The 26,945-nt window shown below is 36.7% G+C and overlaps 1 protein-coding gene across 9 annotated transcripts in view; it reads left to right on the forward strand.

Moving 5' to 3' along the window:
- The window catches only part of FRYL (FRY like transcription coactivator), a 244,559-nt gene that overhangs the window by 55,686 nt on the left and 161,928 nt on the right, over nucleotides 1–26,945 (forward strand). For 7 of the 9 annotated variants that reach the window (XM_004268286.3, XM_033425475.2, XM_033425476.2 and 4 more), the window contains exon 3: nucleotides 4,500–4,631. The exons of 1 other annotated variant lie outside the window; for it this stretch is intronic. The gene's annotated coding sequence lies outside the window, so the exon portion shown is untranslated. The remainder of the gene's footprint in view (nucleotides 1–4,499; nucleotides 4,632–26,945) is intronic. One more of the 9 variants, XM_033425471.2, reaches the window with a different exon arrangement.

The raw sequence follows: 26,945 nt of genomic DNA on the forward strand, positions 1-26,945 counted from the left end.
TCTGCTCAATAAATATTTGTTAAAGGTATGATTTTTGTAAATTTATGTGTGTCCTAATTACAGTAATGGATTTTTAAAAATTACGGATGGAAGAAAATGCCAGGTTTAGTGAGGTTGATGTCTTGGCTGTTTCTATATTTGTCCGAAATTTTTCTTTTTGTTTAAGTCTAGATGAGTAGGTAGGGCATTTGTATAATTTTGTGGTCGAATTCCTGTTTTTTTTCTGTGCCAACAGAAATGCTGTAGAATGGGTTAGAAATACTATAGAAATGTAATGCTGTAGAAATGTAACAGGAAATTGTTCTAAACAATACATATTCATTCATCAGTCTATTAGAAAATGTACTTTGGCACTGTTTTCATTTGATTCAGTGAATGAAATTGTTATAGAAAAACTTCCCCTTAAATTTGAGAATGGAAAATTCTCCTAATTGTTTTCATTAAACCAAGTGGTATGGCAGTAACTGCTATTGTGGCTAAAAATGTAAAATCAACAAAATGTTGAAAAATTTACCTGCAGAGAACATTGCTTTATCAGCAAGAGATTTAGATTTTTGCAGTGAAGCCCAATTATTCTAGCTCAGTGCCATTATACGGCAGTTTTAGCAGGTGATGTAGTGTAATCTGTGATTGCATTAGTCAGCATCATAAGTTTCCATACTTCTTAAAATTGAAATTTGGTAGAAGGTTAAAAGAATGACAAAAGATTAAAATGCAGGTTTGTTTTAAAAATTGTAAAAATTATAACATTTCTAAAATAAGAGAAAAAGTGAATTTCTAAAACTTGAAGTGTGATGGAACCAGTGTTAATTTATAAATCATTAATTTTCTTAATTAAAGGGATGACTGTAAATTCTTTATCTTAATGACTTTTGCCAGCCAGACAGAAAAGATAATTTGAGTAATTATTTGCTGCCTGCATTTGAGTCTTTGTGAATAGATTTTTCACATTTTCCATTATCTTCAGATTTGAAAAGTCATTGCATTTTACATTTTCTACACTTATTTTGCTATTACAAATAGGAGCTATGATTATTCCAATGTATTCAAAAATCATTGCATCATTATAAGAGGCCTTCCAGTATTCCCAGAATAATTTCAATAGAATGGCAGGAATTTTCCCTTATAGATTTCGTATCTTGCAATGTGGTTTCTTTCTTTAGTTGAAATATGATTGAATCTTTAGGTCACCACACATTCCATTATTCAAGTATAAGTACAAAGTATATTTTGAAGTGAAATTTAGAGTTTCAAGTTGGAATCTCTGAAGTAATTTAGCTTAATCTTTTGACCCAGTGGTGTAACCCTTTCTATAGCATTTCTAACAATCTTTGCCTAAAAACTCAGTGAGTAGGAACTCTATTTCTTTATGAAGCAGCTTTTTAAAATGAATTATATAATAAGTTTTTCTTTTTATTATGTTGAACTCAAATCTACCTTGTGCTAGGCACCATAACTTCCTGTTTTCCTTTTCAAATTATGAAGTATTCCAAGTCTGTAAGTATTGAGAGTACTTATAATGAACATCACTGAGATTCATTTATTCTTAATTTCTACTCTATTTGCTTGAGATTATCATTTTCTGTATCAATGTATATCAGAGACTTTTATGTCACGTCTTACTACAATTAGGATACATTAGATTTGTGGCATTTCTGTTCTTTATTACCCTCGTAATTCTTTTCAGAAAGGAAATGAGGTTAATGTGTTACCTGAGCACCCATTCAACTTTCTCTTTTACTTTCTAGACTGAAGCGAAGCAGGGTTGTCCTTGAAGGACGTCATTTGATCTGAGAATCCTCCCAAGCCCCAGAGCTGGGCCACTGTTCTCTTTCTTTATTACACATGGAAGCTTCTAGATCATTAGTCTTGCTGAAGGTTTAAAGCCTTGGTCCTTTAAAGCTTGTGCTGTTTGACTATTTACAGTCTTATCTTCAGTGTTGTCAAACACCAACTGACCTCCTCAAGTCACTCTTGTTTATATGACTTTTTTCTTTTAAAATAAGAAACAACAGGCTTGGTCATGTGTATACCGTGACCACAGTTACCTAACCTCTCTGACCTTGACCATCTCAAAAGCAGTAGTATAAAAATGGTAATAAAAGTTACTCTTCTTGTAGATAAAATATTCTCCAAATTAATCAAGTGAAATGAAAAATAAAAATGAGTTCCACGTTAGATGATGTATATGGAGACAAGGTGAAAGTGCAATTGATATGAAAAAATGAAAAAAAAAACAACCCCAAAACCAACAACCCAAACCACACCCAAACAAAATGAAAACAAAAACCCATCCCTGCTAAAAATGATTATAACCTATAAAGAAAGCCAGGGAAGTATAAACCAAATATTTTCCAGGGTAACTAAAGACAAAAGTTTGTTTATTTTATCAAAAGTGAAAGTGGAAAATAGGAAGGCTGTATCTGTACTAGAGAGGTATTGAAAATTCTAGGCAAACATTGGGAAGTCTTAAAATAACAGTGCTCTGACAGTGTGGTTATAAGAAGAGAAAACACATATAAAAAGCATGGCATTAGCCCTTGCTGTGTCTGAGCAGAAGGATATTCAAAAATGAAGCAAAACGAAAGATGTAGACATGGTAGTACAAATCAATCCTAGATGCAATTTTTGCAGTATTCCTAAAACAGCTTTGTCCTCCAGGAGTACTTGGTTTTGTGATTTGTCCTAGAAGACAAAGTGAAAAATAGTTTAAATTTCATTAAATACACACCAGCACATGACTGTACTCTGCTTACTATGTACAAGAAATGGTATGCTATTTGTCACATAAACTTTATTTGCTTTGAGGGAGAAATAATTCCATTAACCTTATATAAGGTTATATAACCTTATATAAAATAAAGGATAAAAAGTTATGGTAGAATTGTAGATATCTTCTTGTTAATAGATTCAGAAATATTTGGTGGGGCAGTCAAAAATTCCATAAGTCTGAATGATATCTGATTATGAACAAGTGCATCTAAATTACTATTTTGTTCATATTTACCAGTTTTGGGGCTTCAAAGATTTGGTTTTAGTCATGATTTAGTTGATTATACCAATGAATAAATGAAATATCATTATATTTTTTTCTAAATTGGCTAAAGGAATTTCAGATTAAGAAGTTTTAAGTACAAAATTAATATTTCAGCAAGTAGTTCTTTCTGTTGGGTTGGGGATTAAATTCATTAAACAGAAAAAATAGTAGGAAACCAGATGTGATTTAAAATGAGGTTGATTAGAGTTTCAATGACAAATTAAAAATGTGTCCTATTTAACTGTTGAAAAATGCACAGACCTTTCATGGTAATAAAAACGTGGAATGTGGGCTTCCCTAGTGGCGCAGTGGTTGAGAGTCCGCCTGCTGATGCAGGGGACGTGGGTTCGTGCCCCCGTCTGGGAAGATCCCACATGCCGCGGAGTGGCTGGGCCCGTGAGCCATGGCCGCTGAGCCTGCGCGTCTGGAGCCTGTGCTCCGCAACGGGAGAGGCCACAACAGTGAGAGGCCCGTGTACCGCAAAAAAAAACAAAACAAACAAAAAAAAAACACGTGGAATGTGCATGATTACATGTGAGGCCTTATATGTGGTAAAAGCGTAACTCCCTATGGTCATTGGTTTCATTCTTAGTAGCCATCAAATTATTACATATAAGGTATAGTAGTTCACAGTCCATGACCCGCTCAGAGTTATTATAATAGGACTTTGAAAAATATACATCCTAAATCCTAAACACTGTCTGTAGATGGGATAAATATTAGGCCTAGTGGGTATATGAACTATTTTGCAAATCTGATTAATTTAGTGAATAAAATGAAAATGGATTTAATGTATTATTGAACAGTTAAGGTATTAATGTATTCATTCAATCATAGCCTAGTAAAAGCATCATGGCTTGTCACTGCAAAGAGAAGAAAGGAAAAAAACTATAGATTAAAAGGGATTTAGGAGAGACAGTAATAATTGCCTGTATGGATTTTTTTTAGGTCTGGATTAGAACAAACTGTTTAAAAAAACACTTATGAGAAAGTTGGGGAAATTTGAGCACTGATTGGTAGTTGATGTTGTAAAGAAATTATTTTGAATTTATTGTAGATATTATAATGGTACTGCCTTATGTTTAAAAAGCAAATCTTTGTCTTAGAGAGAGACATACAGAATTATCTACAGATGAAGGGGTATAGTATAATGCCTCAGAATGATGCAGAGTGGTGGGATAGGAGTTGGGCGGGGGTGTGAAAATATAAATGCAACATGACTTGCTGTGAGTTAACAACGGTGGGTTCATTATACTAGTCTTAATAATTTTGCATTAGTTTGAAATTTTTTATAATAAAATCTTAGAAAAAAGTGTAATGCAACATTAATTGAAAGAGGGATAACTGTAGCACCACGTGACACTGCAATATAATACATTCAGAAGTAAGGGTAGATATGAGTCACAGACAGATGTACTTTTTATAAACGTATCTAATGTGTCAATCTCATGTTTTTCTTCAGAGCTGAAGCCGTTTATTTGAATCTTGGATGATTAACACCTAAATGCTTAATTCTCAGAACTGCTCAAGAGTCCCACAGCCAGGATTAGATGATCCAACTTACCACCAAGAAATTACTGTCTTGAATTCTACGGTAAGATTATAATAAATATTCTAAAGGCTAAATAGTGACCATGAGGTCTAAAAAGATTTTTAAATGCTGTCTTTGAGTGACTAGCCTTTATTATAATTTCTCAGTCCTGTAATTCTTATACCAAGAGTTCAAGGTTGTGATAATCAACCAAAGATCTTAGAACTATCAACATGCAAACAAGGCTTTATGGTATTTCCCTGTCATAGATTCAGCTAGTAACAGATACTGGAGTGCCATGCTTTCCCTCTTGCTGTATGTCTCAGGGTGGGTCCTCCAAAAACTGATGCTGGAAGGGAGTTTGGCTTCCGGGATGTTTATTAGGGATCAAGAACCTATAAAGAGGGGAGGTTATTGGGCAGAGGAAAGTGAAGTATAATGTAGGCTCAACAAAGCCTTAGCCAACTGAGACAGGGAGTCTTGTAGTTGTAAGAGTTAAGCTTCTTGGGGATGGAGACATATCCTTAATGCCTTTGCATTGGGCACAGGCCATTAAAGAAGCTGCTCGGCAAATATTTGTTGAATGAAGGAAATCTGAGAAAAATCTTGTGGTTCCTCCTATAACACCTAATCCTTGCCCTTCCTTTTTCCAGTTGAAAGTGTGGTTTAGAGCAGTGAGGTTAACAGTGACACACATGGTTGTCTTGTACATCATGAACAAACATGAAGGTAACTTGTCCTCCATAATCAGCATGTGTTGCGTACCACTGTGTTCCTGGGCTCCACAGATAAGGAAGACCTACAATGGGACCTGAGGAAAACCACACGTATAAGTTTTAAAGCAGCAGTCCCCAACCTTTTTGGCACCAGGGACCGGTTTCGTGGAAGACAGTTTTTCCACAGATGGGGGGTGGGGATGGTTCAGGTGGTAACGCGAGTGATGGGGAATGATGGGGAGCGGCAGGTGAAGCTTTACTCGCTCGCCTGCTGCTCACTTCCTGCTGTGCAGCCCTGGGGTTGGGGACATCTGTTTTAAAGAATGTGAGACTGTATCAGTAAAGAGGAAACAAACAAAAGAACAACATGGATCTAGAGGGTATTATGCTAAGTGAAGTAACTCAGGCAGAGAAGACAAATACCATGTGATTTCATTTATATGTGGAATCTCAAAAACAAAACAAAGGAACACACATACAACAGAAACAGAGTCACAGATACAGAGAACAAACAGGGGCTTGCCAGAGGGGAGGGTGTTGGCGATATGGGTGAGATAGGTGAAGGAGATTAAGAGGTACACATTTCCAGTTATAAAATAAATGTCATGGAGATGTAACGTACAGCATAGGGAATATAGTCAGTAATATTGTAACGACTTTGTATGGTGACAGGTGGTAACTAGACTTACGGTGATCTTTTCATAATTATAAAAATATCGAATCCCTATGTTGTAAACCTGAAACTAGCATAATATTGTAAGTCAGTTATCCTTCAGTTAAAAAAATATGAATGAACGAGGGACTTCCCTGGTGGTCCAGTGGTTAAGAATCCGCCTTCCAGTGCAGGGGATGTGGGTTCGACCCCTGGTTTGGGGAACTCAGATCCCACATGCTGTGGGGCAGCTAAGCCCGTGCGCCGCAACTACTGGACCCTCATGCCACAACTAGAGAGAAGCCCCTGCGCCACAAAGAAGAGCCTGCACACCATAACGAAAGATCCTGCATGCTGCAACAAAGATCCCACGTGCTGCAACTAAGACCCAATGCAGCCAAATAAATTAAAAAAAAAAAAAAAGAATGAATGAGGTAAGATGGACAAAACAAAAACCCTGTAAGATACAGTGATAACTCCTAGGCTATTAAGGGATATGGATTATGGTTCTAACCAGTTTGTTTTCTCTGTGTTCAGGGAATAGGCTGATCAGATATGAATTTTTAATCCTCTTGTGCTTCAGGGTTAAGAGAGAATCTACTTCTGAGAAGGACTTTTTAATTTAATTTTATTTTTTTGAGAAGGACTTTTTTAAAGTCAGTGTTTTTTTCTAGTTGGTACAGTCCTGCTTTAGGGCAAGAAATTTGAGTCCTTTACTTGACTTCTTGTTGTGTTTTTTTTTTTCCCCTTTTTACTGTAGGATTCCGTGAGACAGAATTTGCATTAATAAATCCTCTAAATTTTCTCTGAACCTTAATACTATATTAATGCTTTATGCGTAGAGGACTTTTACTTAACATCTTTTAAATGAATGAAATAGAGAATAATTGACTTCGTTATTAATGTGGCAGAAGAATAAGGATTAAAAACTTGACAATTCAGACCAGAAATTTCCTTGTTTTTATATTATAACAATTTTCCCTGATATCTGTGTAGACAATTTTATGCTTCATCTTTTAATATATGTAGAGCATTTTCTTCATATTGAGTGTTGGAAGAATGAGATTGTGTTTGTGTTTCACTAAGTGAATCACATTTTTTTTATTATTAAAATGTGTATCCTTCAAAGTTATCAATTTGATTAGTTTAGGGATGTTTACGTCTTATCTGTTCCCATTTTTTTTTTTTCCCATTTCTTTCGTGTCACTTCGTAACCCCACCAGAGGACAGGCAAAGGAAGGGAGAAAAGACATTAAGTTCACAAAGTCTTATGTAGGCACCTTTTACTGGCACATTTTGTCATGCTTCTGGATTGTAGTAAGGCAGTAGGATCAGCTACTTTTGCTATTTTAAAATATTTAGTAGAATGCTCAGTTATTTGGAAATAAATTGTGTAAGGTTGATTACTGGGTTTATTTATTAAATATTTATACTTTAAACTGTTCAACTTTATTTTCTTAGATTCATACATTTTAAATTATTAATTTTTTTTTAGTAATTCATGCCAAGGTTTCCTTTGCTACTGTTGATACTTATGATTGATTATAATGAAGAGGTTTTTGTGTGTGTGTTTAAAAGTATATTGAGATGTTCATAATACAGTATAGTTTTAAATTACTCCTTTTCACCTCCTGTAAAACTTGATGTTCCTGCGGTCTATTAGTGAATTTTCAGAATGATAAGAATTATCTTTTGAAAACAAGTTACTGTTTCACATTTAAGTTGTTCAGCATATTTAAAAGTAAGACACACCTCAGACCAAAGTAAATTTGTCTTAACGTTATCACAGTGTAGGTTTTCAAAGTCTAAATGTTAAACTAGATGGATGCTAAACACTTTATAGTCCCAGTATTGCTGTTAACACCCATTGTACATGTACATGTATATATGAAGTGCAGTTTCACAGTCGGTAGCTGTTTGACTTCTTATCAGTATGAACAGCAAATGTCCTAAAAATCAGCTTCAAAACAGCTGGCAGTCGACCCACCTAAGTTCACATGACGTTTCTTTGCTCTTTAACACAAAGAGTGGACCTTACCTTCTCATCAAGGAAGTTGGTACAAGCACCCTTCTGTGTGCTCGTGGGCCCAGTAATGTAGAAGAACCTTAAAATGGACTTTTTGAAGAGAGTTGTTTCTCCCATTCGTTCGGGAGATGTGGTTTTGGACACTAGAGAGAGTTTTCAGGGAAGTCCTCCAAGATTGCTGAAGTTGAAACCTCTTAGTTTGCCTTCATCAGAGAAGACTGTAGATGAGGAGAGTGGTCACAGTAATTATGACAAACACCAACATCAGCAACTAGGTAAAGTAAAAATGTATTTTCAATCCTTTAATAAAAACTTATTTTAGAAAAGTAAAATTTTTACAAGTATGAATTCTAGTGAGCATAAATCTTTATTTTGAAAATCAAGTTTAAATACTAAAAAGAATTTAAAAATAGAGTAAATATATAGTGGGCCTAAATTTTTTTAGTATCAAAATTTTGCTTTGAGTTTAGATGGAGAAATATTGATTGCTATAGATCAAGATAAAGGCATTAGTAAAGTTAACAGTTTAGTGATCTTGGAAAATATTTTTATGATGAAGGATTATACTTATTGAAAAAAGGTATTTTACAATCGGTAGGGTATATACGTGAAAAACAAGATACTGAGTTTTATCTATCACTACAGAAATCACTTTAAAAAAAGTCCCATTCTTTTGTTCTAAAGATAAAGAATATTTGGGATGAAATATTAAAAAAAAATCTTTGAATATAATAATGATTATTTTGTGTCACTACCTTTATTTCATATAATTCTGCAAAGTTGAATATAATGCCTTTTAAAGTTTGAGAGGATGATACTCATGTGTCAGGAGAAAAATCAGGTTTGCATATGGTAACTAGAAAATGTTGGGGGAAAAAAAGGGAAAATCCTTTAGGAAGATGATGAAAAAAATGCCTGCTTTAAAATTTGGACTAAAACACTTAAAAATGTTAAAATGTTCTGTATGATTATGAATTTTTATTATAGGGAATATATAACTGCTCATATCAATTAATGTAATATTTAATAGAAAGATTTTCTGTAAATCCTCTGCAAGTTTAATATATATTCTTATAGCTGTTTTTTATGCATATTTAATATGCACATATATATTTTTACTTATAGAATTTAAAAATGAGACTTACTACCTAAACTGTTCTGATACTTGCTTTTTCATTTAATACATCATAACCGTCTTTCTGTCTCTTTATAATGCACGCCATTGTATGACATAATTTATTCAATCAGTCCTTATTGATGAACACTGAGTGACTTTAATTTTTAATTATTAAAAGTAATTATGTAATAAATATCCATTTATTTTATTTATTCATTTATTGTATTACTTTATGCCTTTGTATGATTGCTTCTTAGTATAAATTTCTATGTACATTTAAAATTTTGATAGACAATGCCAAGTTACTTTTCAGAATTTTCTCAATTTAAGCTCCCCAGGGCAGTATCTCTATTTCTTTGTACTCTCCTTAACACTGTTTCTTGTCAGTTTAAAAAATAGGGTCAGGGCTTCCCTGGTGGCTCAGTGGTTGAGAGTCCACCTGCCGATGCAGGGGACACGGGTTCGTGACCCGGTCCGGGAAGATCCCACATGCCATGGAGCGGCTAGGCCCGTGAGCCATGGCCGCTGAGCCTGCATGTCCGGAGCCTGTGCTCCGCAACGGGAGAGGCCACAACCATGAGAGGCCTGCGTACCGCAAAAAAAAAAAAAAAAAAAAAAATAGGGTCATACTTAGGAGAAACTAAAATTTCTGTTTTAAAAATATTATGTAAAAGAAAGGAGAAGGAGCTTTTAAGTTTTAAAAAGAAATATTCATTTCTAGAATATACTGGTTTTAGAAGTCTTTTTTTTTATACTCTTCACTCATTTGGATGGATAAAGTGGAGGTGAGACTACTGATGGGTTAGTGCCTCTTAATTTCAATTAAAATCTGTAAATCATTCAGTACTTAGTTTTGTGTTCAACAGTATAGATATGCATAAGTGAAGAATATGAATGTATTAATATGTGCAGTTATTTATGTTATTAAAAATTTACTCTTTAGCTTTCAGTCTTGAATCATTTAGTTGCTTTCTTCACTGTACCACAGCATATATAAGGGACCTGGTGTTTAAATGTAATATCCTATGCCCATTAGTTTAATATGGCTCCTTTTTTTTTTAAAGACTGTCTTACACATTTTTGAACATAGCGTATATGTTATAAAGTATAATAATGAGATTTTGTAATTTACATTAATTTTCAAACAGCACTCAATTTAATGATTAAGGGCTTTCTATGCTATATATCTTTTTACCAGTCAGTCAAAATAAAGCAAAATCATGGAACTGAAACAACTGAAGAATCTGTTTGAAATTTCAGAGGCCACAGGTCCTTTGTGGAATAACTCTTGCCCCATTTTTCTCTTCAAAAATAAAATTCAACTTTAGGGAATGACTATTAAAATTAAGGGACTTCTTTGGCAATATCTGTAAAAAGATTTGGTTTCTGAAATTTCAGTTTACTGATAAAGTCCTTTTCCTGAATCTCAAAATTTGATACTAAATTTATATTGTATGTAAGAATAAAACCCACATGATTCACACCAGTCTACACACTGATTACTTGCAACTCAGCATGAATGAATTTACCTCCTGTTTGCTGGTGGTTCTGGGATAGAGATAATGCAGTAGTTTATCCAGAAGTCATGCAAAGAACTGGGTACAGTTCTTCTAAAGGGCGTTACAGTTTGCTCATTTAATGAAAGGAGAGATCAAGAGTATGAAGAGATTTCATATCAGTAGTGCAAAGAAGGAAGTATTCTTTTAGAGAAAAACTGGTATGTAATCTCATAGCTTTGTATTTGGATCAGTTGTTTCCAACTTCTTTAATTGTTAATTCAAAATTACAAAAAATTATTTCTAAGGAATTTAGACAAAATTGTAATATGGATTGATAATTGTACTTTTGTGAGAGGATAAGTTTGCAGTATATAGAAATTTACCTTGCTACTTTTAACTCCAGAAATATTTATAGATGCTTATGGTTTCTTTAACAAAAATATGCGTAGAATTTTGAGGTATTTGCAGGGGTTGATTCCCCCCCCCCCCCCCCATACGCGGGCCTCTCACTGTTGTGGCCTCTCCCGTTGCGGAGCACAGGCTCCAGATGCGCAGGCTCAGCGGCCATGGCTCACGGGCCCAGCTGCTCCGCGGCATGTGGGATCTTACCGGACCGGGGCACGAACCCGTGTCCCCTGCAGAGGCAGGCGGACTCTCAACCACTGCGCCACCAGGGAAGCCCAGGGGTTGATATTTTGAAGAACATTTTTCTTCACTTTTAATAAAGTTTTTCATTTTTTAACTTTCTCTAAATATTAAGTAACCTAATGTTTTAAAAGTTTGATAGAAATTCGCAAACAACAGACTGGATTTACCAGAAATCCTCTATTTCTCTGTAAAATATATTAACAAATGCCTGTAGTACACTGCACACTGTTCAAATCCCCTGCCACCGCTTCTGCTACTAACAGATTCAGGTGTGGGCTTACCAAGAGTTGGTTGCGTTTTAAACCAAACTTGTTTATGCCAGTTATACTTGTAATTGTGATCATGTATTTTAATTAGGTATCACATAATTCAGTAAAGTATGAGGCTGAAAAGAAAGTCGTTTCGGTGTAAAAAAGTTGAATACTTTGCTCATACTCTATAAAAGTGAATTCCTCGAAAAGTTTCCTTTTAAATTACATTTAGGCCAGAGAAGTATACAAGATTGGAAGGATTTTGCCCTCACAAACCTTCAACTTCCTACTCCACTTTGAAGAAATTGAAACTAGGTATCATAGGTGATGTACATGGGCTGTATTTTAGGCGAGAAAGACAACAGAGTAATCAGCAAATTCACCTTAAGAGACAGGGACTTGGCACTACATCAAAAGTCTAGGGAATAAACATGGAATTTTTATATTTAAGTTAAAACCTTTAGTAGACCTATTGATTTCCCCCCCACCCCCCTGACTCCTACTTTAATGGAGCTTTTTGATTAAATGATTAGTTAACAGTTATAATTTATCATAAAGGGACTCTATATAGTTGTGTAATGTTGCAATTTTGTTAAAGAAGTAAATCATTTATTTGCTGTCCTTTTACTTCCTTAATAAAAAAAAGAATCAAAATGTTCATGTTATGTAATCATATTCATAAGATACTTAAAAATCCAATTTTTTGTGTGTAGAGTCCTAATTATGTGATCAGAGACTGATTTCACTGATAGATATTATTTGTGCCAGTTCTACTAATATTTATCTTCAGGCGTAAGAGTTGGTGGGGAGAAAATGCCCTTCACAGATTCAGAATATACTTCAGGGCTATCTCACCATTGAAGGAGAATGAATGTTAGGCATAGTTATGCGTCAGATCCTACGAATCAAGCAGTGTGTTTCCACGGGCTTCTGTTGTGACAGCTGCAGAGTCCTTGTATCTCCAGGACTGGGTTATTTTTATTCTGATGGAATCAACCTTAATTTTGTTGTTGTTCATTCTGTTTGGAGTCAAGAATAAGTGAGTGTAAATATATTATAATTGATTTTTATAATTCACCAAGAATAGAGATAATGAGACATTGAACAGAACTAAATATATGTCAAAATTATTTGATCACCTTATGTATTGTGGGCATTGTTTTCTTGTTTTGATTTACAAATAACTTAAATGGTCTAATTTGTCTACCCATTTAGTGCATACCTGTCCCTTTTCCCCTCTCAGAATGTAAGTTGAACATGGACTTTGCTTTGTCTACTGATGTGTTCCAGGGTTTGGAACATAATAGTTTCTCAATAAATATTGGTTGAATGAGCAGATGTTACCTAAGTCATCACGAAAGCCCTGTGAGATAGGTTGTTAAAAGTTTTAAAAGTTCAGAGAGGCTTAACCAAATTATTTGAGGGTTTTTGGCTACTCATCAGTATAGTCATGCCTGTTTTTATTTATTTATCTTTGGATAATTGGATTTCCTAATACTGATATTTGTCATCCCCACAGAAAGTGTATTGGTTTTTAAAATGAATTTATTTATTTATTTATTGGCTGTGTTGGGTCTTCTTTGCTGTGCGTGGGCTTTCTCTAGTTGTGGGGGCGACTCTTCATTGCGGTGCGCAGGCTTCTCATTATGATGGCTTCTCTTGTTGCAGAGCACGGGCTCTAGGCACGCAGGCTTCAGTAGTTGTGGCGTGTAGCCTCAGTAGTTGTGGCTCACAGGCTCTAGAGCACAGGCTCAGTGGTTGTGGCACACGGGCTTTGTTGCTCTGTGGCATGTGAGATCTTCCCAGACCAGGGCTCAAACCAGTGTCTCCTGCATTGGCAGGTGGATTCATAACCACTGCGCCACCAGGGAAGCCCATGCCATTGTTTTAAAGTCAGGCATTTTGTCCTTCTACTCCACCTCACTGCAGTGTTTGATGTTTTTGAATATGTTTAAATTATTTTTAAAAGACTCGTGTATCTATCAAGTTTAATTGTTCCACCAAAGAACACATACTTTTTTTTGGTGCTTTCATTTTAATTAAGAGCTATATTTCAATAGGAAAACACTTTAATTCCAATATGCCTGCATCTGTTTCAGATCCTGTGTTACGCTTTAACGAACAGTTGATAATTATTTCTGTAACACTCTGGTTATGTAAGCTGATTAAGTAAATAGCTGTTTCACATGACTTTTACAAAAACGGTTGAGACTCACATTAGGATAACATTTTCAGGGCTTCCCTGGTGGTGCAGTGGTTGAGAGTACGCCTGCCGATGCAGGGGACACGAGTTTGTGGGAAGATCCCACATGTGGGAAGATCCCACATGCCGCGGAGCGGCTGGGCCCGTGAGCCATGGCCGCTGAGCCTGCGCGTCCGGAGCCTGTGCTCCGCAACGGGAGAGGCCACAACAGTGAGAGGCCTGCGTACTGAAAAAAAAAAAAAAAAAATATATATATATATATATATATATGTATATAACATTTTCATTTCATTATAAAGTGTTAATGACTCCATGGGATATAAACATTAAATAGTATACTGGTATACCTCTCTTGAGGTGTTCAGCACAGCTTATTAGCAGGAACAGACCAAAACGTAGCACTTGTTATATAAAATTCCAAATGTCTTTTGGTTGAGTTGTAAAGGCTGCTATTTATATTTGACTAGTGAAGAATGGGGGATGCTAACTATTACTAACTGGGTTTCTTTAATAAGTGATCTTTTTAGTTTTATTTTTGTCGAACCGTTGCTCTCAGTGGTTATATTTTGTATCTCCTGAATAGCTTGCTTTTGTTTGATGCACCCTATGTTGGGTAGAGGAATAGCATGGCAGGCCAGTTTCTTTTTAGAAGGGAATGAGATGAGTAAAGAGTGTTTTAAGTGTTCATCAAAGACTGGGCTCTGAGGTTTTCTTTTGCCACTTCAAATGCTTGTAAGTGATAACAGCCCGAAGGAGATAGAGAATCCTTTGGAATTCAAATGTCATTAAAAGATTCTTGGGCAGGACAGTGTCATGGAAGAACTTGAGCTCCAAATTATAATCAGTCTGCTATGGAATTTCTGGCTTGACCCAAATGATACCTTGTTCTCACTGTGTAAGTGTGTGAAGGAGTTCACGAATTCTTCTTGTTTACATAAATGAGATTTGGAAGTGTTGGGCTTTCATAGTGTCCTGAAATCAAGTAGGATCCCTTACTTAAGAGGGCCTTTGGAGTATTTTTCAGGTAGTTTTCATTGGCGATTGCAGGAGAAGCGTTATGGGTGGTTATATTCATGCCTTTTCTGAGTCTGTGAGAATTCTCATGATAGAAGAGAGATTGGAAAAGACCTACAGGTGTGATGGGAGAGAGGCAGTGAAGTAAGTATTGAGAATGGCATGGAGTGGGGCTTTGATCCAGACTGAGTTGAGCTCCACTGGTGACTGGCTACGTGTCTTTGAACAGGCTACTTAATCTCTCTAGGCCAGTTGACCTCACCTATCACTTTGAATGATATTTTCTTTGTAGCATTGTTTTCAAGATTACCAAAAATGGTAACAAAATTGATACATGATTCAATACATAGTGGCTATTACTGTTTAAAAAAACTTTTGAATTTTTGACTTGGAGATAGATGAATCAAATTTAACTAGGATTTATCTTTGGAGCATTCCATCGTAGAAAACATTCTAGGAATTTGGATCTAGGTCTTTTCGTTGTGCATAATTCCGAACCATTTTAGCATGTGATTTATAGCTACATGACAGTTCGTGGGAACTTGAGTTGCAACACCTTCTCCTGTGCTTTCCTTCTTTGTCTATAATGGGTGCTCTTCCAAATAGCTACTGCCAAAAGATCTTGTGATTCAGATACAAAGGTTTTTAGAAGTTAGTGTAACAGTATTACTTCAGTAGGTTCTCTTCTCTGTTTTTAAAGTTAGCCTAACACTTTTAAAAAAAAATTTTATTTTTGTCTGTGTTGGGTCTTAGTTGCTGCGCACAGGCTTTCTCTACTTGCGGCTAGTGGGGGCTACTCTTCCTTGCAGTGTGTGGGCTTCTCATTGCGGTGGCTTCTCTCGTTGTGGAGCACAGGCTGTAGGCGCGCAGGCTTCAGTAGATGTGGCACGTGGGCTTCAGTAGTTGTGGCTCGCAGGCTTCAGAGCACAGGCTCCGTAGTTGCGGCGCACAGGCTTAGTTGCTCCATGGCATGTGGGATCTTCCTGGATCAGGGCTCGAACCCATGTCCCCTGAGCTGGCAGGCGGATTCTTAACCACTGCGCTACTAGGAAATCCCAGCCTAACGTTTCTTAAGAAGGGTCATTTTGGACTCTGTCCTCAAGGTTAATAGATGTATATTTTTAAAAATTGGGGCAGTTAAGTGTGACTAGAGTTAGGGTCAGGGTCTTTACTTCTTTGGCTTTTAGAAAGGACTTTTAAGAAGGTTAATCGAAATAAAAATGCATCTGTCTCCATTTTAAGAGGCCTGGAATAGTCTCCTCTCTATACCACTTACTCTCCCATTTCCTAATCACAGAATTGATGTTTATCTAGTATGGTGATATTGGTTGTTAAAATATTACAATTTCTCGTATCAGTTGATACTTAGCTATTCCTACATCCCTTCCCCAAGTGCTCCTGCTGCTTCAGCCCTCCTGCCCTACCCCAGGACCCTCTTTGATCACCCTGGGTTTCATCAACAAAAGGGTGAGACCTAGGCATACCAGGGACTCCAGGACCCACCTCCACTCTGAGGCTGGGCTTGTTAAATTGTTCAGTTACCATACCTTCCTGGTGGCTGACTATTTTGATCATCACCCCTGTTTATTTTCACTTAGAGAAGCAAAAGGAAGGAGGTACTATGAATAAGATAAAATAGTTGAAACAAAAGGGTATAAGAAAAATATAAATAAATATTAGGCAAAAATACTGAAAGAATGTGTAAAAAGATGAATAAAATGATAAAAAATAATATCTATATCCAAAGATTCTAAAAAAATAACAAAGAAGTGAAAATGCACAGTAAAATAGGTTAAGATGACTAAAGCTGAATGTAAATTTTAAATGTAACTAAAAGAATATACTAGGAAGGTTAAATAAATATAAAGTGTGCTATAATAGGAATTCAGGAAGCAACATACAGCCCAAGGGTTAACTCCACCCACCTATAAGTAGTGGCCTTTGGGTTGAGGCAACCATACGTAGTTATAAGCTTCCAATCCTGGTTACTTCTTGAAACTGGAACTCTGCAGGGGGAATAGAAGTCTCTGTGTGACTGTCCTTGGGGTTGACTAGTTTCCCTCGCCCCCAACCTCAATTAATTATTCTCTGTAATTGTCCACTAGCTTCTATTATTCCATTTAATATAAAAGTATTGTTTCTTTTTCCAGATACTGAGTTCTTTGAGAACTGAGTTGGTCTTATTTATGTGGGTAGCCCCAGAGCTCAGCCCCGTGGCAGGCACTTAGGAAGCAGTTATTAAATGTTTGTTGACGGTTAGCGTCTTCTGTCCTCTGGTTCTTGTCCTTTATGTCCCAGAGCAAGTTTTCACTTGTTCTGAAGAGCTGCTGTCAGTTGCCATATTTAGCCCACTGACTTCTTCCTTCAAAACCATCTAGCACATCGCTCAGTGGGCAGGGGTTCCTGAGGCAAAAGCAGCCTCCCATTAGTTTGAAAATGAAAAAAGAAAAAAAAAATCCTTCAAATCAAGCAAAAGATGATCTAGAATACAAGTTTTTTCTGGAAAGGGTCAGATAGTAAATATTTCAGGATTTGTAGGCCGTGAGTCTCTGTCACAACTGCTCAGCTCTGTCTTTGTGGAGCAAAAGGAGCCTAGATGAAATGTGAATGCCTGTGTGTGGCTGTGTTTCAGTACAGCTTTATTTACAAATCAGGTGATGAACCAGATTTGGCCTGGGGGCCTAAACGTTCCAACCCTAAGCCAGAATATGGAAAAGGATATTGCTAACATCAGAGAGCTACATGCAGGTAATTCACCTGGGAAATAGAGAATGGAAACTTTGAAGAAGCGGTTCACTGTTATACTTATTTTCTGTAACTCTTGGAGTAGTGTTTTATCCATAGTAGGTGTTCAATAAATATTTATTAATTTGATTTGGGATCCGACTCTCTCACTTATTCTCCCTGGGCTTCAGTTATCTATCTTATATAAAATTTAAGGGGTTATGTTACGTGATCTTTAAAGACTCTCCAGTTAAAAAAATTATGCAATTCTCTGTTTGTGGAAGGCCAGATGGTTTATTCTTTAAAGATAACAATTGTTGGCTTAACACATTTCCTGTATGCCTTTAATATCCTGCTGTGGAGTTCTGAAATGGTTGCTTTTTACCACTCATTTTGTTTTATGGACCTCTCCATAATGGAACTCATTGTCCACTAGGTAACACTGGTACCTTTCACCCATCTTTATCACCCTATCCTGCCACATGTGTGGATACAATACACACTTTGCCTTACTTTAATCATAAAATTTATTAAGCCTAGTCATTTTTTAATAGAATAAATAAGCTCTAAAGGTAATTCATTGTAGGTTTTTTTTTTTAGAAAGACAATGATTCTTTATAGAAAGATGGCGATCAAAATGAGGATCAGTCTGCCTTTGAGAATTATGTTTTCCTAAATGCTGTATCAGCAAGTGAACATTCCATCATTGATTTATTCATTTAAACTGGTAAACAATAATCCAAAATAATTTTAGATATTACAGATGTAAATTATTATCACCTTACCTAAATTTTAAATTCTACTTTTACTTAGACTTTTTTTTTTTTTGGCTGCATTGGGTCTTCGTTGCTGTGTGAGGGCTTTCTCTAGTTGCGGCGAGCAGGGGCTACTCTTTGTTGCGGTGCGTGGGCTTCTCATTGCAGTGACTTCTCTTGTTGTGGAGCACGGGCTCTAGGTGCGCGGGCTTCAGTAGTTGTGGCACGTGGGCTCAGTAGTTGTGGCTTGCAGGCTCTAGAGTGCAGGCTCAGTAGTTGTGGCGCATGGGCTTAGTTGCTCCGCAGCATGTGGGATCCTCCCGGACCAGGGCCTGAACCCGTGTTCCCGGCATTGGCAGGTGGATTCTTAACCACTGCGCTACCAGGGAAACCCCTTTACTTAGACTTTTGATAGATTTTTCTGTTTCTAGAGAGTGATTTGTTTAAGGTTAGGTAAGGCATCTGACAATCTCTTATACTGTTCTCAAGAAGAAGTATAAGGTGGCATATATTTCTAGTCTACATGATAGAGAAACTTTAAAAAAAACTCTAAAAAGTTCTTTGTAAGGAATGCAGAAAATTTATCTTTATTATTTCTCAGGGTTCTGAATTCCCTTTCTTTTTTAATGAATATATCTTTTATTATTTTAATTAATTAATTAATTATTGGCCGTGTTGGGTCTTCATTGCTGCACATGGGCTTTCTCTAGTTGCGGCAAGCGGGGACTACTCTTCGTTACGGTGCACGGGCTTCTCATTGTGGTGGCTTTTGTTTGTTGTGAAGCATGGGCTCTAGGTGCATGGGCTTCAGTAGTTGTGGCTCGCGGGTTCAGTAGTTGTAGCACACGGGCTCAGTAGTTGTGGCTCGCAGGCTTTAGAGCGCAAGCTCGATAGTTGTGGCGCATGGGGTCAGTTGCTCCACGGCATGTGGGATCTTCCTGGACCAGGGCTGAACCCTTGTCCCCTGCACTGGCAGGTGGATTCTTAACCACTGCGCCACCAGGGAGGTCCTGAATTTTCTTAATCTCTATTTTTAAATAAGTATAGGTGTGTGCTAAAAATGACATGAGCAAGATACTGATGTTTTTGTATTAATATAATTTAAAGTAGCACTTCTTAAGCTTTACTGTGCTTAAGAATGACCTAGGGGATCTTATAAACAAGTGGGTTCTGATTTATAAGGTTTAGGATAGGGCTTTAAAGAATGTTAAGATTACAAAGGTAAATTCTTCCAAATTAGGTTTAATATAGTACATTATGATTAAGCTTGACGATGCATAAACATTTTCCTGTGTTTTGGGCTTGCCCATTTAATTACACTGGACAATCCCTTCATCTTTTCTTCCTAACACTGCTGGTACTCTACTTCCTAAGTGTAATTTTTGTCTTTACATTTGAGTGCCTCTGCAGTTTGACACTTCCTTTCCTTTACTGATTTAGACTGTTCCTCTTATACTTTATTACAGCCTTGCCAACTCACCCCTTTGTTTTAAAACTGAGTGATATAAAAGGGGGCTCTAATAATAAAAATTTCTAGTTGACTGAAAGCTTATTGTGCTACTGACAAGGTAGGAAAAATTCAGAAAGGGAAGTGTTGGCCGGAAGTCGTGAGCCTTTGTGATGGCGCTTCATGGATAAAGTGACCATTGGTCTCCACTGACCTTGGACAGTTAATGGTTTACATCTCTGTTCTGATATGTTGTTAATAGTTCATGCCTATTTTCACGCTCAAAGAAGTCCTGCTTTGGACAGTACATTTTATGTTCTCCCTTATTCATGGTTCATAGAATTTTACCTATTCTTTCCCAGTAGGATTGACCAGTTGTAATGCATATACTCTTTTCTTCTCAGTATATCTGTATACCGTGTGTTGACAATGAAAGTATCTTAGTATTAACAATTCTAGTTTCTTTTGGGGCAGTGAATATACATTGTGCATGTTGTAAAACTACAAATCCAATAGCTAGCCTTTTGAATAGAAAATTTGTAGCTGGATTTTTTTCACCAGTATCTTCAAAAATTATTTCAGGCAATTAAATTTAACTTCTGATGTCTAGAGTTCTTAAGATCTCAAGAATCAATTTTAAGTATATTCAGAAATTGATTTTTTTCATTCAAGAAATAATAATATCTTAGCATTGGGCCAAATATAGCAAATTGGTATGGTTTGTGAGGACAGAGGAGAAAGTATGATTACAGGGTCTGGACTACTTCATTTTAAGCAGAGGAAGAAATTTTTTTGTTTTACATATGAAATATATAAAAAAGAACTTAAACCAAAAGCTAGGAATAAGTTAGGCTATTAATAAATACCTTGTGTCAAGAAGGTAACAGTAATTGTACTTTACGTCATTCACAAGTAATATAATTGCTGTATAGGTAGCCACTCCCCAAGTTATTGAGCTTAGTTAAAATGCTTTATTGGTTTTATGCTGCTAATTTGTGAATATACTGATGCATTAATCCCATCTGTGACATTTGTCTAAAACTTACTTTTTGAGACCCTTTTATAGCTATGACCATTAATTCAGAACCTTGTTTTATACTTCTAAAATAAGCAGTTCATTTGGTCGTGACCTGAAACCTTTCTCTCCAGAAATCTAGATGGAATTCTGATCCTTGTGTCCCTTCATTACTCACTTGTTTATTTCATTTGCTCTTTTATAGTGCCATGTTTGAATTATTGTCTCTTCTTTTGTTTTTTATTTTTCTTCATTTCAGCTGAATCCGTGAATTTGTGGTTATTGTTGGCCAGCATGTATTTGAAAATAGTGAATTCTGTTTACCCCCCTCATAAATGGAGAAGAAGTTGGAGAGCTTGTGGGATTGGCTGTCTGTCTGCTTCTCTTCTGTCTCTGTCCTCCTCTTATCTCTAGTTCTGACATCCCTTTGTACTTTAGATTTATGTTGTCCAAGCCCTTCTTGATGTGACCCACACCTGGCTAGTCCATGGTTAATACCACTGTCCACACAGTCACCTAAGCCTAGGGCTCACTTTTGAGTGTTTCAGCTTTACCGCTTTTTTTTTTTCCTATACTGTCAGTCACCAGATACATCAAGAAGTATCTATTAGGAAAAAATGGAATCTGTCTTCCTATTCCCATCTTTTTTGCCCTTTTCTGTTGTATTCTAAGTATGTATACTATTTATCTTTTTAGTCCTTATCTCTCACCTCAGCAATTTAGATAGCCCATCGACTTTCATTGTGTTCTCCTAAAGTCCATTCTCCACTTCACCAATCAGGTTGGTCTGTCTGACCTTGTTCCTGCTCAGAACTCTTCTATAGCATCCAATTACTGACCTAAATATTTCTTGGGGCCCTATGGGTATTTCAAGGATTCTTTGAGAATCTCCTCAGGCAAGTGGGTAGGACTCTGGTGCTCTAACCCTGGTCAGCCAGGGTTACTTTGATTTCAGTCTGTTTTTCTTTTGGGGATTAAGCATAAAGTTTCATTCTTCAGAAGAAGATCCACTGCTACACAGATTTCAGATTTGATATTGTTCCCTCAGAGTGGCCATCCCTGATCACCCTAACTCAGCAGGGCCTCCTCTGGTTTTCTCTGTCACTATACCCCCTTTATTGCCTTCACAGCACTAAATCACAACTGCTTAGTTTCTATTTGGATGGATGGATGTGGGGACACACACCCACACATACCACACACTCTTTATCACCACCATTGTATCCTAACCTTCCCAAGGGCACAAAGCTTTGTTTTATTCACTCAATTATCCTCTTTGTACCTGACATGATGCTTCCACGCCGTGTTTGGACCGTTTATATTTAATCAGTGACTTGGTTGGGTTTAAATCTATCTTGCGGTTGTTTCCTAATTGTCCTGTCTGTTTTCCCTTCCTCCTTTGCCTTCTTTCGGATTAGTTGTATATTTTTTAGTATTCTAATTTATTCTACTATTGGCTTATGATCTCTCTCTTTTAAAAATTAGTTGCTCTGGGGTTTACAAAATGAATTTCAGCTTACAGTCTACTTTCAAATAATAGCATAATATTTTATGTAGAACGTAGGGACTTGAAACTTTATACTTCTGTTTCTCCTCTCCATCCTTTCTGCTATTGTAGTCAAATGTTTTATTTCTACACGCATTATAAACCTGATAGTACGTTGTTAAGCACTTTTGCTTTAAGCAGTCAGTTAACATAAAGAAAATTTAAAACGAGAAATAAAAGGTCTCTTCCTGGGACTTCCCTGGTGGTGCGGTAGATAAGAATCTGCCTGCCAATGCAGGGGACCCAGGTTTGAGCCCTGGTCGGGGAGGATCCCACATGCCATGGAGCAACGAAGCCCGTGGACCAGAACTACTGAGCCTGCGCTCTACAGCCCGTGAGCCACAGCTACTGAGCCTGTGTGCCACAACTACTGAGCCTGCGTGCCACAACTACTGAAGCATGTGTGCCTAGAGCCCGTGCTCCACAAGAGAAGCCACCGCAATGAGAATCCTGCACACCGCAATGAAGAGTAGCCCCCGCTCACCTAGAGAAAGCCCACGCGCAGCAACGAAGATGAAACATCTGTGTTCATTTTTATCTTTGTTCCTCTGTATGTAACTTATCATTTATCATTTTCTTCAACTGCTTTTGAGATTTTTCTCTTTGTTGTTGGTTTTCAGCAGTTTGCGTATGGTATGCCTTGGCATATTCCAACATAGATTAGACTATCTGATGTTGTTCCAAAGGTCTCTGAGGCTTTGTGCATTTTTTTCCCTTTGTTTTATCATCTGGACTTCACTTTGGAGAGTTACTATTTCCATTTCTCCAAGTTCACTGGTCTTTTCTTCCACAGAATCTAATCTTTTCTTGGTCCCACCCATTAAATTTATTGTTTTAGGTGTTTTATCTCTCAAAGTTCTGTTTGAGTCTATTTTTAGATCTTCTATTTTCTCCTCATAGAAAGGAAGCTTATTAGAGACTCAGATCCCAGGATTTTTATTGGGGCTGATGACATGGCACATACCCAGTTTTAGACTCCCTGAAGGGAAAGCAGTTGTTCAGCATAAGCTATATTGTTTGTACTAGCAATTTAGTCATGGTGAGCCACTCTTATCATGGGAATGGTGGGCCCCTCTTAAAATTTAAGTTCTTGGATGCTAGCCAAGGGCCAATATTGTAAGCAGGCCTTTCAAAGACTATCAGTCAAGCCTGCTAGGTTAACTCTTTTGTATAGTGTGAGAGTTGTCTCTTCTCTTTTATTTAATCATTTGTTTATATAAGTATAGACTCAGTGGCTATTTATCTTATACTTTGGGTTGTATTCCAAAACTACATTGTTTATTTTGTTGCTCAGAGTGTTAGCTTTGGCTGTTGGCAGCTCTATCACTTGGCTCCCATATCCCTTTGACGTACCCACATTATTTTGTGTTTTGAGCCCTTTCTCACTTTCTGGCCCTACAAGATGTTCCAGGCTTATCTTGTGTGTTCCATGCTCTAGCCCTAGAATCAGTCATTTCTCCAAGGAGCTCTGCTTTCTTTTTGTAATGAAGTTTTAAAATGTTAAATCAAATTCATGGTAGAAAATTTGGGAAATAGAGAAAGAAGAAAGTAGAATTAAGTGCACTAAAAAGTAAATGTTGGGGCTTCCCTGGTGGCACAGTGGTTGAGAATCCGCCTGCCGATGCAGGGGACACGGGTTCGTGCCCCGGTCTGGGAGGATCCCACATGCTGCGGAGCGGCTGGGCCCGTGAGCCATGGCCGCGGAGCCTGCGCGTCCGGAGCCTGTGCTCCGCAACGGGAGAGACCACAACAGTGAGAGGCCCGCGTACCGCAAAAAAAAAAAAAAAAAAAAAAAGTATGTGTATATGTGATTGTACAAAAAAAAAAAAAAGTAAATGTTAACTACTGTTACAATTATAGATGATTATTGTTAATTTTTTGTTGTATTATTTAATACAACAGAACAGAATAGGAAGTGATTTTTACAGCCTTTTCTGTTTTTTCTTTTTTGCATTTCGTATGTGGTGTTAATACCTAACTGACCTGAGAGCATCTTTCCTTCCATACCTAGAGCTTTCCAATCTCTTTTCTAAACTCCAGAAGAGATGAGGACTTTCTGAAGAGGCTGAAATATGTGGGGACTGTGAAAGGCTCTAGGAGTGATAGGATATTTGATATTTTATGTAGAAAAATTTGCCAAGTTTCTATTTTTTCCATAATATGGTTGTTTGGATACCAGTTTAATAATTTCTAGATATTTTAAAAGGTGTTAATATAAGGAATGATCCTTTATATTTGTACTCTTCCTAAGAATGTTAATAATTGAAGACTTTTATTTCCTTTTGGGTTGGTGGAACATTAAATTCTATTAGATTATATTGTATGATATAGTCAGTTAAATCCAAACTTCATTTTTTTATTAAAGAGCATTTTGTTTGGATCCATTTAGAACATATCTAAATGGCAATATTTTTGTAGGATTTACTGAGAAGTTTTCCTGGTACACGTTCTCTTGGTTTACTAGGATGTACCTCTATCGATCCTCTACTTAGAAATGTAAAGCAAGTAACCAATTCCATGAATCCTTAAAATGCCAGTGAAAAGGGCATAGAAATAAATGGAAGTTGATTAAAAGAAAGAAGGACACCTACTTTCTAATTCCCTGGGGGCAAGAGGACTGGCACGGTCATCTTTTGTACCCAGTGCTTCACAGTATCTGGCCCATGCCAGGAGGACCTCAGCAAAGGCTCATAATATTGAAACTGTGTATTTCTTTAAAATGTTCTAAATCTTATCGTTTTGAAAGCATTCTTCAGTATTACAGTCTGAAAGGTGGAGGAGGAGTTGTTGAAGGAAATTATACAAAGTAGATTTTTCTGCTTTGCCCAGGATATGCCATCGAGAAATGATTTGTGCTGCTATCTTTTTATGGTGATGAGACAAAAAAGTATATATGAATGATGCAACTTGGAGAATTCTGAATTTATAGAAAGAATAAAGTAGAAGACTGACTGACATTTTGACTGGCTTTTTGTCAAGCTTGCAAGAGCTTTAGGCTATGTGTTTGTTTCTGCGATTAATTGCTAGGTTAAGCATAGAGAGATCACTTGAAGAATGATAGGAGTATTATTATTTGTGTAATTTAAAAATTTGCTTATTATTTGTGTAATTTAAAAATTTGCTTAGTAGTTGAGGGATTGAGAAAGCATTTGGAATACAGTGGGACTCTGACCCAGTCTTCTAAAAGAATTGTTGGGTGCGTATATAGTTCTCCTAGTTACTACTTCAGCGATTTGGGTGATGAATGTTTGGCAAGGCTTAGAAAGGAGATACTTAATCCATTAATGTTTGTTAGTTGTGATTAAGAGTTGGAATAATAATGCTATTTGTTTTATTTTTTACATTTCAGGATAAAGCTCAGAACCCAGACTCTGCCCACATGGGCCTGTTGAATTATTCTCCGTATAAGTAGAAAACACAATTTTCACTCACCCTCTGTCTACAAGGAAGTCCTAGTGTAAATGGAACTTCCAAGATAAGCCCTGAAATTAATTTTTATGCATCTATGTCTCCAAGAAACTATTGATTTGCTTTGGCTGTATATACATAGTAACAGACTCATTAGGTATAAGAGAAACTTCAGGTTCTGATTTATTCTTTTAGATCCATGTACACAAAACTTCAGCAGAAGAAAATCCTTTTTTAAGGTTGTGAGAAAATCACCTATTATTTAACCCCCATCCCTTAAAAAAAGTACCCTACTCTGACATTCTGTATGACAGTTGGTTTTGCTTGTTATAGTTTATAAAGGTTTACTAAGAATGAACCTTGGTTACTTTGGTGGGACATTATAGTCAGATAGTATTAAGTAGTTTTCAAGATTTGTGTGAGACTGAAAGTCTTATTAGCTCAGTAGGGGTAGAAAAACTATGGTAAACTATCTGTGTGTGCCTTCTAACTTGTCTGCTTGGTGACGTGGTTCGGTTCTGAGTCTTGGCATTTACTGGTGTAGTGTCTTTGGGTCTAGATCAGTTTATTCCCTGAATCTGTTAACAGCTGTTTGATGAAAAGAGGATTGTATTGTCAAATCACTTCGGGGGAATAATTTAACTAAAAAGAGAAACTGAACTGGTTTGTGTATAACCGAGAGCCTTTTGTTTGTTGACATATGTCGTTAATGTACAAGAACGGATGTAGTAGGCAGTGTTTTTGGACTGTGGAATACCCTTTATTCATGCAACTCCATGAGGCATTTGTGTTCCATTAGGCCAGAGGAAACCTTGCTCTTACCTGATCCTGAGATGTCTCTGATCAAGATGTGGCCAAACAACAGTATTGTGGTATTGGAGTCCTGCCTGGTTAGCCTTTGTGGCCCTGGTTTAAATTTAGATTTTGGACCTGTTTAGGGGTAGGAATGGCCACAGACTTATTCCAGAGTTCCTGGACTACTCTGAAGAAAAATACAAGCTTTAAATGACACTCTCAATACTACTATTACCACTGAATGTGTCTTAATGAACATGATTATCTTTATCCATTGGTGTATGATACTTGTGCATAGAAGGATATTCTTTTAGCTTTTAACACAGCACCTAGCCATTTGGCTATGATTAGCCTATTCAGTTATGGCTTTGATCACTGAATTTACTTATTTCTTGTGGTATTTAAAGGATAAAAAATATAGGTGGATCAATACAAATGTATTGCCACATATGGAAAAACACCCCCCCCCCCACTGACCTTCAAAGTCACAGTAAACTAATTGTGAGGTCAAGACATTTTTCTTCAGATATTAACATAAAATATTATTTGTCAGGTTTGATT

Source organism: Orcinus orca, chromosome 4, assembly GCF_937001465.1.
Source record: "Orcinus orca chromosome 4, mOrcOrc1.1, whole genome shotgun sequence".
Classification (NCBI taxonomy): Eukaryota; Metazoa; Chordata; class Mammalia; order Artiodactyla; family Delphinidae; genus Orcinus; species Orcinus orca.